Source organism: Siphateles boraxobius, unplaced genomic scaffold (genome assembly GCF_051911475.1).
Source record: "Siphateles boraxobius isolate OS27281-9 unplaced genomic scaffold, OSU_SipBor_1 25, whole genome shotgun sequence".
Taxonomy (NCBI): Eukaryota; Metazoa; Chordata; class Actinopteri; order Cypriniformes; family Leuciscidae; genus Siphateles; species Siphateles boraxobius.
The window spans coordinates 2373714-2383765 of record NW_027508866.1 but is presented as its reverse complement, the minus strand read 5'-3'; positions in this window follow the sequence as shown (position 1 = coordinate 2383765).

Below are 10052 nucleotides of genomic sequence, written 5' to 3'. Positions count from 1 at the left end.
CTTGGGCAAAGACCACTCGAGCCCAAGGTCTTTAACGGCCTTAGAGGCTGGATCTCACTCACGTCACTCATGCTAGGTTGCGCTGAGGGTCCGTTCCGTTGCGTTGAGGGTCCATTCCTCGTGTTCGGATGCAGTGAGAGAAAAGCTGTCATCCTTGTCGTCCTCCTTGTCTGATGCCCCGAAAGGGACGAGACCGGCCGCTCGCTGAGAGGCGTTGATCTGCCTATGTAAACAGAACCGGCGAGGGGGTTTCTCTGGGAGAGAGCGAGGCACACGGGGACAGGGGGGCGTGTGCTCGCTTGTAACCGTCCGCTCTGGCATCCTCTGTGCGCGGTACTTCTTTTTGCGTGGTTTGAGGAAAGGGAAAGGAGCGGATGCGGGGTTGTTGTCGGCGAACCTGGCCAGTCGAGCCCGCAGTGTAGAGAGCGCCATCTCATCGCAATCCAGGCAGCTGCCCTTGGAGAATGCAGCTTCTGCGTGGTCGCGGCCTAGACAGGAAGCACAGAGGATGTGACGATCTCCGCAGAAGAGGAGGCCTGCACACGAGGCGCAGTTAACACAAGCCATTTGGAACATCGCCTGAAATTGCTCTTTTAGAAAAGAGAGTCGCAAAGGTGAACACTCTTTTTAGCTTTTTCAAAGAATATAGTGCGCCGGATGGCACAGCAGAACAGCGGGTCTAAGACGGCATTGAGTTGAAAACAGGAGCCGACATCCTCAGGCTGCTTTGCAGGTGCTTGTTCCGCTGAAGGGCTTTTCGACGGCGGCGAAGAAGGCTTCTAATTCTGGAGGTCAGCGAAGTGGAGAGTTCGCTCAAGGAGATTAAATCTGGTTGTATGGCGGAGAATGGGGCCTTATATAATGTAAGCCACGCCCATTCTAGCAGACTCTGACTCGCCAGGGAACGAAGCGACCTGATTGGTTTGTGCGCATGAGCCGCCTCGCCATAGGTTCGTGCAGTTGCCGCAGCACAGCCAATGACCGCTCTAGACGCTCAGCTTAGTGTCTGCTGTGCAGCTGCACTGCAATTCAAAAATCTGACTTCAATATTCTCGAGAAAAGCAGTTTTCCCATTGCTTAAGCTACTTACGCAATGCGAGAGACCTCTCGAAAAGGTATTTTGTTTACTCGGTTTCAGCCATTGCCCAGAGCTTCCCACCTGTAAATGTTGAGATGTGTAAAACCTCATCAACAGAACCTAGTCTTGTTTTTACATGTGCCACAGAAGCAAACACTGAAGCAATCATTAGGCAAGGCAAGGCAAGGCAAGTTTATTTATATAGCACATTTCATACACAATGGTAATTCAAAGTGCTTTACATAGAAGAAATTAAAATAATCTAAAATAATTAAAACAGTTTAGAATAAAAGATAAAATACAGTAATCAGAATAATTAAAACAAAATAAAATACAGTGCAAACAGTCGGACGAACAGTGGCACAGTGCTCATTCAGTAAATGCACAGCTAAACAGATGTGTTTTGAGTCTGGATTTGAATGTGACTACTGTAGGAGCACATCTGATCTCTTCTGGAAGCTGGTTCCAGCTGCGGCTGGCATAGTAGCTTAAAGCAGACTCGCCATGCTTAGAGTGAACCCTTGGTATTTCTAGCCGATGTGATCCTAATGATCTGAGTGATCTGTTGGGTTTATATTCACTGAGCATATCTGCAAAGTATTGAGGTCCTAGGCCATTGAATGATTTATATACCAGTAATAATACTTTAAAATCAAATCCTAAATGTAACTGGCAGCCAGTGTAAAGACCTGAGGACTGGTGTGATGTGTTCATATTTTCTGGTTCTGCTCAGAATCCTAGCAGCAGCGTTCTGTATGAGCTGCAACTGTCTTATGGTCTTTTTGGGAAGGCCAGTGAGAAGTCCATTACAATAATCCAACCTACTGGTGATGAAAGCATGCAAAAGTTTTTCTAAGTCTTGACTGGAAACAAAGCATCTAACTCTTGCAATATTTTTCAGATGATAGTATGCTGATTTAGTTATTGCTTTGACATGACTACTGAAACTAAGGTCTGACTCTAGAGACACACCCAGATTCCTGACTTGATTTTTAGTTGTTTGACCCCTAGACTGAAGGTATGCGTTCACCTTGAGAACTTCATCTTTGTTTCCAAACGCAATGACTTCAGTTTTGTCTTTGTTTAACTGAAGAAAGTTTTGGCACATCCAATTTTTTACTTCATCAATGCATTGGCAAAGGGAGTCAATGGGGCTGTAATTGTTAGTCGATAGGGCTAAGTAGAGCTGTGTGTCGTCTGCATAGCTATGGTAAGCGATTTGGTTCTTTCTCATTATTTGGCTCATTGGGAGCATGTACAGGTTGAATAGGAGTGGCGCAAGAATTGAGCCTTGCGGGACTCCGCATGTCATGGATGTCCACTCAGACTTATGGTCTCCTATACTCACATAATAACCTCTGCCTCCTAAGTATGACCTGAACCATTTTAGAACTATTCCAGAAAGCCCGACCCAGTTTTCCAGCCTGTCAAGAAGTATTTTGTGATCGACAGTGTCAAATGCAGCACTGAGGTCGAGTAGTACCAGCACTGATAATTTGCCTGTATCAGTATTTAAGCGAATATCATTTATTATCTTTATGAGCGCGGTCTCTGTACTGTGGTGCGGTCGGAAACGGGATTGAAAATGGTCAAAGTATCCATTCGAGCTTAAGAATTTGTTCAGCTGATTGAACACAACTTTTTCAATGATCTTGCCTATGAAAGGAAGATTTGAGATCGGTCTATAGTTGTTTAATATGGTCTTATCCAGATTGCTCTTTTTCAGGAGGGGCTTGACAACAGCAGTTTTCAGGGAGGTTGGAATACTCCCAGAGAGAAGTGAGGCATTTACCACTTCTAGGAGATCTGCTTCTAAGCTGCGTAACACATTTTTGAAAAAAGATGTGGGAAGTGCGTCAAGGGCGCAGGTTGATGTTTTTAGGTGCTGTACGGTTTCTTCCAAAATTTTGCCATCAATTTCTTCGAAATCAGACATAGTGGCTACTTTCTCAGGCTGTTGTCTGATCTGCCTGACCCCAGCGCAACTCAAGGATGAGCTGATCACCTTTCTGATATTATTGATTTTCTCAGAGAAGAAAGAAGCAAACTCACTGCACTTTCTCACTGAGAGCATTTCACTGGGAATCTGGCTTGGGGGGTTTGTCAGTCTCTACAGTATCAAAAAGAGTGCGTGTTTTGTTTATATTGCTGTTTATAATATTCGAGAAGAAAGTCTGTCTAGCTTTGCTTAGTTCCTTATTGAAAGCATGGATGCTGTCTTTGTAGATGTTATAATGGACTACAAGTTTTGTCTTCCGCCACATGCGCTCTGCTTTTCTGCATTGTCTTTTCATATTTTGCACTGCTGTTGAGTTTCTCCAAGGTGCTTTTTGTCTGCCACTCTTCTTCCTGACTTTCACAGGAGCAATATCATCAATTACACTCTTAACTTTTGAGTTAAAAGAATCAAGGATAAAATCAACAGAGTCAGCAGATATGCTTGGTGTTAAAGATATAGCCTTCATAAATAGTACACTAGTGTTCTCATTTAAGCATCTCTTCTTGACAGACACAGATCTAGCTTCAATGGCAGGAGAGATCAATATATCAAAGAAAATACAAAAATGATCAGACAGTGCTACATCCTTAATAACAATTGATGAAATGTTTAGACCCTTACTGATAAGTAAATCTAGAGTGTGTCCACGATTATGTGTGGGTCCATGTATATGCTGAGTCAGATCAAAAGTTTTTAAAACCGTTTTGATTTCTTTTGCCATATTGTTTTCTGCATTATCTATGTGAATGTTAAAATCTCCAGCAATGGCAAAGCAGTCAAACTCTGAGGAAATTGTTGATAACAGTTCTGTTAAGTTCTCAGCAAAAGCTGGAGAGTATTTTGGAGGCCTGTAAACAATGATAAGTAAAATGCGTGGAGCACCTTTAACACAATACCCAGATATTCGAAAGACGGGTAATTCCCAAATGATATTTGCTTACATTGATAGACATCTTTATAAAGAGCAGCTAAACCTCCGCCTCTTCTGACAGCTCTGCAGACACACATAAAAGTAAAGTTAGGAGGGGTTGTTTCATTGAGGACCGTTGCACTGCAACTTTCTTCTAGCCAAGTTTCATTTAGCAACATAAAATCCAGGTTGTATGTGGTTATTAAGTCGTTGACTAAAAGTGATTTATTTTTAAGTGAACGGATGTTTAAAAGTGCTAACTTAACAGTCTTACTTTTTGTCCCCACAGCAATCTTAGTATGTCGTGTAATAGGCACCAGATTAGATGGGTTTGCTGTACGGCTTTTGAAGGCCTTAGACTTTCTATCATGTAATCGAACAGCAACAGAAAAAGATACAGGCACACTGGGTTCCCGCTTGTTCTGTAAACATTTGAGAAAGTTATTGTTATCATAGCGTGGACCCGACACATATCACTGAGAGCTGGTATCAGTTGTTTTTGGTTCACCTCGAGCCGCTGGAGGAGGGTGTGGGCCCTGGCGCTGTGGCAGAGGCCGAAGAGCTCTCACAGGAGGAGGGGGAGGGTGAGCTGGGACCGCAGGCTTTGGTGGTTGTGGGGCCTGGCGTTTTTTGGTTGGTATCTGGGGGCTCGCAGCAAAAGAGTGGGATAGTCTAGAAAACATTAGAAAACTTAACCCGTCCAAAGCTAAAGATGTGCATGGAACGGACACCGCAACGCTAAAAAATGTCAGTTTAGCACTAGTTAGTCCCATCACAAAAATTATTTATCAATCCATATGTCAAGCAGAGTTTCCAAACACATGGAAAACAGCCATTAAATCAACCATTTTTAAATCAGGAAATCCACAATCTGTTTCTAATTACAGACCAATAAGTATTGTACCTGTAATGTCTAAGGTCCTTGAGAAATTCAACTGAGTCAGCTATTTGCTATTTCATTGATAAAATCAAGTTATCACTTGACAGCAATAGCATTGTAGGAGCAGTCTTTCTTGACCTTAGAAATGCATTTGATACAGTAAACCACCATATCATACTGGCTAAATTATTGTCACAGGTCGGGGGGGGGGGGGGGGACTGCACCCACCCCTAAAAACAGGACCACCTCGAGGAACGTGCCAAAGACCAGACAGACAAGTAGATAAAAGTTAACCAATTTTATTGAATAAAATGAATTAAAAAGTCTTAGTCAAGCTCCTGTGTCCCTCAACAGGTGCGGGAGTCAGACCTCTGACCCCAGTCGAGGTGTCGAACTCTTCAAGGCAACTCGGGCCAGGCGTCACGGCTCAGAGGAGGGGGTCAGCCGCTGGTCCGACAGGCAGGTGAATATTATGATAAGTAGAACCTCTCAGGGCATAGAACGGGACGGGTCTCGAAGTTCGGAGAGTCTTTCCTTGAACAGGCAGGTGAATATACAGGTACGTAAACCTTCTTGGAACGGGACAGTCTCGTGATTCAAGGATGACTTCCCACTGAGCAGCCAGGTGAGTATCCAGGTGAGCCGACCTTCTCAGACCGTAGAACAGTCAGGACGGGACCGGTGCAGCAGCTGGGCTAGGAGGGAACTCTTCCACCAGACAGGTGAGTAGCCAGGTACGTATACCTTCTCAAGGAGCGGAGCAGGACAGAGTCTCGTAATGGAGAGGGATCTTCGAGGGGCAGAAAGATAAGTATCCCAGCAAACAAACCTTCTCGGACCGTCGAGCAGTCGTGGCTTGGCCGGTACAGAAGCTGATGGCCAGGAGGGAACTCTTCCACCAGACAGGTGAATAGCCAGGTACGTATACCTTCTCAAGGAGCGGAGCAGGACAGAGTCTCGTGGTGGAGAGGGATCTTCGCGGGGCAGACAGGTGAATATCCAAGTAAGCAAACCCTCTCGAACCGTCGAGCAGTCGGGGCGTGGCCGGTGCAGAAACTAATGGCCAGGAGAGAACTCTTCCACCAGACAGCTGAATAGCCAGGTACGTATACCTTCTCAAGGAGCGGAGCAGGACAAAGTCTTGTGATGGAGAAGGATCTTCGAGGGGCAGACAGGTGAGTATCCAAGCAAACAAACCTTCTCGGACCGTCGAGCAGTCGGGGCGTGACCGGTGCAGAACTAATGGCCAGGAGAGAACTCTTCCACCAGACAGGTGAATAGCCAGGTATGTATACCTTCTCAAGGAGCGGAGCAGGACAGAGTCTCGTGATGGAGAAGGATCTTCGAGAGGCAGACAGGTGAGTATCCAAGCAAACAAACCTTCTCGGACCGTCGAGCCGTCGGGGCGTGGCCGGTACAGAAGCTGATGGCAAGGAGGTAACTCTTCCACCAGACAGGTGAGTAGCCAGGTACGTATACCTTCTCAAGGAGCGGAGCAGGACAGAGTCTCGTGATGGAGAAGGATCTTCGAGGGGCAGACAGGTGAGAATCCAAGCAAACAAACCTTCTCGGACCGTCGAGCAGGCGGGGCGTGGCCGGTACAGAAGCTGATGGCCAGGAGGGAACTCTTCCACCAGACAGGTGGGGGATTGGCTGGAGGGTGTTTTCCTGCAGCAGACAGGGAGGTATTCCGTGTGTGTCTCTCCTTCAGGCAGGCATCACGCGTTAGCAAAGAAATCCTCAATTAAAGAGACAGGGTCAGTTATACAAGTGCATGCGCGCTTTTCCTTCAATACGGAGACGAGGGCTTACGGCTAGAGTGCATTGCTGCAAAACAGACAGAGATGTGCCCAGTGTGTGTCTCTTCTTCAGGCAGGCATCACACAAGGGAACATAAGCGGCGAGATCTTCTATTAAACAGACAGAGCAGGTTATACAAGTGCCCACATTCTCCTCACATGCAGAGGTGAAACATGCACATTCGACACTTGGAGTCTTCTTCAGTAACAGCGGACAAGAATATGCACTGGGGAATACTCGGCAGTTAATATGTATATAAATCCCGCACACCACAACCTCACTTCACGCCACTACTGTGTGACACTTCAATTCAGGCACTGCATATCCACTCTCACTTTCAGTGCAATAAGGCCAGCACTCACCCAATGATCAATCCTTCCACTGTTGTGCTGAATCAGTTCTCATCAAAGGACGAAGAGATGCAGATGACTTCTCACGGGCACAGGGGACGAGTGTCTTCAATGCGCTCTCATATTCAGAAGAAGATAGCAGGAATTCGATGATGCCTCGATCCAAACCCCCTCGAGTGACAGTTACATTCGCGATCAATACACTTCACAACTTTATATCCAGCTCGGGGCAGAGTATACCTTCTCATAGATCCGATATCATACTACTTATCTCCCTTTCAATGATGATGACGCATTCCGGTCTTGACTCGATCTCCACAATTCACTCACTGTCCATCCTTTGACGTTTTCAACTCGTATTCACACAATCACCGTTGCACCCTCAATTCAGCCGAATCCTCACAGCATTCCCCAGATATCTCCGCAAATCAGCGTCACTGCAAAAGAAACAATTTCTCCCGGGGGAGCACCACACCCGACTGCCTCTTCGCTCTGCTTTTATACACTACATTTGTCTGCATAGCCCTATCGCAAATCCCCGCGTAAATCCTCCACATCTGATGCTGGTCTGTCATCAGCCGCCGCTGCCATGGTGACAGATACACAACCGGAACCGGCTCGGAGTTCCAGTAAGGCCGTTCCGGGGGGAACACAATTTCAGCGGGACTTAGTTCCGCTTCGCTTCGTCACCTCGTGACATTATCCTCTTTTAATCTCTCAGACAATGTATTAAAATGGATAAACTCATATCTTTCTCAACAATTACAAATTGTTTGTATTTGTAATAGTCAGTCTGAGCCCCTCCCTCTGTTGACCGGCCATCCGCAGGGCTCCATATTAGCCCCTGTTCTATTCTGCATGTACCTTAACAACCTGCCACTGGTGTGTACGGAGGTTAATATTCAAATGTATGCAGACACAGTTCTGTATGTACATGGATCCTCAAAAACCGAGGTAGTTGACAAACTCACAAATGTGATGGTCAAAGTTACAACATGGTTGATTCAATGCTGTCTACAACTCAATGTGTCTAAAACTGTTTTCACAAAATCACATAAGGTAACCAAAGATGCAGACATCCTGGTGTCAGGAGAAAAAATATAAATTTTCCAAGAATAGAAATACCTCAGCATTCATCTTGACTCCAAACTCAATTTTAGATCACATGTAAAGCAAACCTTTAAAAAACTCAAATTTAATCTAGCTAATTTCCGATTTATTAGAAATTCGATGTCTATTCAACCTGCCAAAACTTTCATGCACTCAATGATTGTATCTCATTTTACCTACTGTTTAATGAGCTGGTCCCATAACTCCACCACTCTGAAAACACTACAGTCTTTATACAAACAGACACTTAAAGTACTCGACAAGAAACCAAAGCATTTTCATCACTGCGCCATTTTATTAAAATACAATATTCTATTATCAATATTCGATTTTAGTTGGGAAAATCTAATTAAGTTCACAAATTCCTGTCAGGTTTACAAAATCTTACACTGGATGGCCCACCACCCCTTAGTGATTTTGTCAATCACAGAGCAACCGCACATAGAATCACTAGAGGAGTGTCAAGAGGTGACTGTATTATTCCACTTTTAAAAAAGTGCTTTTAGTCAGTCCGCCTTCTCTGTTCTCAGGAATGGAACACCATTCCAGTAACCATCAGAGACATCAACACATATAGCCTCTTTCGATCTCATCTAAAACATTGGCTCATTAGTAATCAGACCTGTCAACACTGAAGCCCTGCTGCTGCCATCTTGTGTTTCAGTGGTGAATGTGTGTCTTTTTCAGTATTTTGATGTAAACTGTGAATATTGCATGTTTTTATCACCTTGTTAACAATGTTAATGCTTATCATCTAACAAATGTTTTAACCTACTTTACTGACAGTGCAGGACAGGACTACAGTTGAAAACTAGCCCTTGGCTAATTCTGGCATGTTACAGGTGTACTGTTGTTAATAGACACTGTCCTGGTAAATAAATAAATCAATCAAATGAATAAATATAAAACGTCATATGAATAAAGATGACTTAAAGCTCCAGTCCGTAACTTTTTTGGGTTAAATATTATCCAAAATAAATTTGAGGAAGTACATAACCAGCCTGTGTTCAAAATTCTCTGCTTGCCTTAGCTCGATTCATAACGGTAAGCTTGTAATAATGTTTTTAATTCCAGTGATATTAAAATGGCTCGATTGCTAGATTGCTCGATTGCTTTTGTCCGCCTCGCTGCCTGCTGTGAGCTGTGAGTTTGTTTGCGTCGTGGCTGTCTAAGCCTCGTATTAGCTTCGTATTTCCTTCTGTTTTTCAGTATTCCTCTCTTTATTCTGTTCTGAACCATCATTTAACTCATAATTACAACTCGGACTGTTGGCCATTATACGGCTGGAACCGCAAATACGGTTTGAACATTGATTGTTGGTCGTAGAGCGAGACACTGCTTCACTGCTGCTCGCCCTGCGATCGACTGCTTTTGTCAGCCTCGTTGCCTGCTGTGAGTCTGTTTGTCTTCCCGTCTATCGTGCGCCACTGTTACAACTCGGACTGTTGGCCATTATACGGCTGGAACCGCAAATACGGTTTGAACATTGGTTGTTGGTCGTAGAGCAAGACACTGCTTCACTGCTGCTCGCCCTGCGATCGACTGCTTTTGTCAGCCTCGTTGCCTGCTGTGAGTTTGTTTGTTTTCCCGTCTATCGTGCCTCTACATTACACCCATACCACTAAAAAGACGGTTTTTACCCAAGACTTGAGTCATAAATTAGTATAAATATTAATAGCATCACTGGTTGCATCATTGCTAACTTACTGTCCATCTGTTAAAATGGCGAATATATCAGGTGTATGTTATTTACCTTTTGGTGCAGATGAGAACAAATCTGAATTGCTCGCGGTGCAGTCTGAATTAGAAGCTGTAGAAAAGCAGATCTGTGACCTTCTAGAGAGACAAGCTGAGCTGAGAGACCGGCGTTTAGCTCTTGAAACATCACGCGCTTATGCACACGGATCAGTGATTAACGTTAGTAA